This window comes from Triticum dicoccoides, chromosome 4A, assembly GCF_002162155.2.
Source record: "Triticum dicoccoides isolate Atlit2015 ecotype Zavitan chromosome 4A, WEW_v2.0, whole genome shotgun sequence".
NCBI lineage: Eukaryota > Viridiplantae > Streptophyta > Magnoliopsida > Poales > Poaceae > Triticum > Triticum dicoccoides.
In genome coordinates, this window is record NC_041386.1 from 381,504,477 (window position 1) to 381,508,878 (window position 4,402).

Genomic DNA, 4,402 nt, shown 5'->3' on the forward strand with positions numbered 1-4,402 from the left:
ACATTTTATCTTGCACCCAACAAGATTTCTCAGGTCCCCAGCATTGTCTTCAGAAGTCAACGATTTTTTGCTGGAGACTCGACCCTGCAAGAGAAGTTAATTCTTCTTAACTACCCACATCTAAAGGGGTGGCTTAGAAGCAATGAGTCTAAGTGATGCATCTGAGGACTTTGGCTTTGAAGCCCTAGCAAATAGTTTTGCAGGATGTAACACCCACAATGCGGCTATATCTCCCACGTGTCGGGGCATGACTTAGAGGCATAGCCGCATGGTAGGCTTGTCGCAACAGGGGTAGTCTTCACATATACCATGTACTGGATAAGAAAAGGATAAAGAGTTGGATTACAATTGCCACTTCACACAATACATAAATAATTCATACCTCATCCAAGGTACAATCAAAGGTCCGACTACGGAACCAAAATAAAGGAAGACAACCCCAAATGCTTGATCCCCGATCATCCCAACTGGGCTCCACTACTGATCATCCAGAAAAGAAACATATTAACGACCCGAATCCTCGTCGAACTCCCACTTGAGTTCGGTATCGTCACCTGCACTGGCATCATTGGCACATGCATATGTTTGGAAGTAAACTTGAGTCACGAGGACTCAGCAATCTCACACCCGCGAGATCTAGACTATTTAAGCTTGAGGGTAGGAAAGGGTAGTGAGGTGGAGCTGCAGCAAGCACTAAGCATATATGGTGGCTAACATTCGCAAATAAGAGCGAGAAGAGAAGCAACACATGGTCGAGAAGCTATAAGTGATCAAGAAGTGATCCTGAAGCTACTTACGTTTCAAGGATAGCACGAGACCGTGTTCTCTTCCCGGACTCCGCCGAAAAGAGACCATCACGGCTACACACACGGTTGATTCATTTTAATTAAGTTAAGTGTCAAGTTCTCTACAACCGGATATTAACAAATTCCCATCTTCCACATAACCGCGGGCACGACTCTCAAAAGTTTATACCCTACAGGGGTGTCCCAACTTAGCCCATCACAAGCTCTCATGGTCAATGAAGGATATTCCTTCTCCCGGGAAGACCCGATCAGTCTCAGAATCCCGGTTACATGACATTTCAACAATGGCGAAACAAGACCAGCAAGACCAGCCGACTGTGCCGACAAATCCCGATAGGAGCTGCACATATCTCGTTCTCAGGGCAAACCGGATGAGCAATCCGTACAACTAAAACCAACCCTCAAGTTTCCCCGAGGAGGCGCTGCAAGGGGCTCTAGTTTGGACCAACACTCAGAGGAGCACTGGCCCGGGGGTTTAAAATAAAGATGACCCTTGAGTCCGCGGAACCCAAGGGAAAAAGCTTAGGTGGCAAATGTTAAAACCAAGGTTGGGCCTTGCTGGAGGAGTTTTATTCAAGGAGAATATCAAGGGGTTTCCATAACACCCAACCGCGTAAGGAACGCAAAATCAAGGAACATAACACCGGTATGTCGGAAACTAGGGCGGCAAGAGTGGAACAAAACATCAGGCATAAGGCTGATCCTTCCATCCTTTACCAAGTATATAGATGCATTAAAGTAAATAATATATAATAATGATATCCCAACAAATCCATGTTCCAACATGGAACAAACTTCATCTTCACCTGCAACTAGCAACGTTATAAGAGGGCTAAGAAAAAGCGGTAACATAGCCAAACAACGGTTTGCTAGGAAAGGTGGGTTAGAGGCTTGAAATGGCAATATGGGACGCATGATAAGCAAGTGCAGGTAGTGCGCCATATCAATAGAGAGAACAACTAGCTAGAAAAGATAGAAGTGATTTCGAGGGTATGGTCATCTTGCCTGCAAAGTTCTCAGAGTTGTCGAAAGCTTGATCCTCATTAGCGTACTCAACAGGTTCCTCGGTCACGTACTTGTCTCCCAGCTCTACCCAAAGCAAGAACACAAGCAAAGGACCAACAATCAATCATGGTGCAATGCAGAAGCAACATGATGCAATACATGGCATGATATGCAAGACATGATATTGTGGGGACCCCGACTCATAAGTCGTGATCATCGAATGCACGTGTACAGTGATCCCAGAGATCAATGCTCACTGAACACACAGAAGCTGAATAACAAGAGTCTTACATCCATACATATCGTCTTACACAAATTATGACCATTATGGTCAAGTCTTACATAGATAAAGCCACAAGGGCTGAATACCAAATAAACTTTAGCTGCGGAAATATTCGTCGATAAGTATAACCCATGCCATCTGCCTTAACCCTATAGGCATTCTGACTGCGAAACATCCTAGCTCGCATGTTCGTCTCCAAAGAACTCTTCTTCGGACTCCTGTTCTTCCATGCATGGCCAATTAAATAACCGGTGGCAAGCCAATGAGTACTTTGAATGTACTGTCAAGCAACCCATGTTTTGGCTCAAGATACAACAATGCATGACATAGGTAAATTTTTGTAGAAAGCTAATTTTGTCGAGTTATGACATATTCAACAACTGGTAAAACATGCACCATATGAATTCAAGTAACCTTAGGAACTGGTTACAGATATCAACATAAAGGGAGTGGGCTCCAACCCAACTCATCCATGTGACGTCCTTTGACTTGACCCAAGTAGTTCTTCCCACACACACCGGTTTGTAAACAAGTGGACGTAGCCCAAGAGTGGTTACCCAACTGTCCTTGACTGTGGACACGGCTATTCGAATAGTTTTACACTCTGCAGAGGTTGCACACTTTACCCACAAGATCCGGGGAACTTCCGTGTCATCCACGACCCGCGGTACCTCAAGTACCCAGGGTAAGCACCCGATCATTACCTTTCCCTAGACGACACTAACATAGAGTCCACTCGATTGGTAGCGACTCCCGTGATCAACATTTCTCATCTTAAAAATTTGGAGCCACGCTCCCATATTCATCTCATACCACAAGTACGGGGTACCAACGGTGTTTCCGGTGCCCTGTAAAAACAGTCATGGCCGCCCTACCTGGCACGACCCCGTCCCGAGAGAGCGCAACAACAACTCTCCCATCACTAGTAATGAGGTCTCCAAGCTAGTATCGGCCTAGGTAATCAATAATGCCCTTTCCATATAAGGGTAGAGTGGTTGCGCATGTAAGGTTGGAATAACAGTCGCAACTTAAACCAATCCGTTTTGAAAACAACACACACACTTGCCTCGGTACACCACTTCGTCATCAAGTGGTTTCCCAACTCATTATCTCCCTTGGGCATAAGTGGCACCTAACAGGGTTTTCGAAAAGTCTTTGGAAAGTACTATACCCATCCCATATGCGTAGTAGCTACCATAGCATCCTATCTACTCCCACCGGAATAACCCTCATGAGGAGGTAGGGTCATGCACCATGCAAGTATCAACGAGGAAGTAACAGTGGCAAACCACCCCTTGTGGTCACCTCATCATCATGTCGTCGATGCAAGCAATAAAAGTGCTATATGACATGCATAAAAAGGGTTTCATAGACATGGTCAAAGGGCTGCTTGCCTGGTTCATCAGAGTCTTCAAGTCTTCTGGTCCTTCTCCAAGTATTCCATCTACTTCGTCAACTAACGTCGGAAACAAACACAATAAGCAACACAACAAGGCAAACATAGAAGTGCTCTAAAAATGTGAGTTGGACTTTTCTAGGATACCCTAGGTCATGTGAAAAATGACCAAAGTGGTTTCATTGGGATTGGATCAGTAGATGTTCTTGAACATTAAAATATAATGGAATCAAGGGATTAATGGATTTGCAAGAAGTGCACAGAAACATTATATTGAAAAATGAGCAAAGGCACCCATTTAACGAAGCATGATTTTAGAAGCCTCTCGGAGTTGGTTTCACTAGATTTGGAGTTCAAATGATTTTCCCATGAATTGGCAAAGTTGACAAATATGAAGAAATGGCTCATTACTTTGTGGGTTACAGAAAGTAATAAGAAAAATGTTCATAAACTAAGTTATGAACTTAGAAGAATCTAGGAATTTGAATCATGGCAATTGGATCAATTTTGAGCTCTCTGTGATTTTCTAAAGTTCATCACAGAAATAGGAAAAATAGGATTTGGTAAATATTTGTGAATGAAATGCTTCTGTAAAAATGTGAAAATAGCACCATGTGGTAGGGAATGATTTTAGAACTACTAGAAATTTGAATCATCAAATTTGGAGTTAATTTGAATTATTTATGGATTTTTGAAGTTGACTGGAAAAAGAAAAAGGAAATAAGGCTTTAACCTTATCCTGCGCACATGGCGATAGATAGACCATGGGCCGGCCCAGCGGCTCGGCTGCACGGGCAGAGGTGGTGACGCTGAAGGCGTACTTCGCGAAGGCACGACCGAGCGGGGTAAGCGGATCGGACCGAAGCCGTTTCCACTTAACCCGACTGGTGGGCCGGCTCGGTCGCCTCTGCC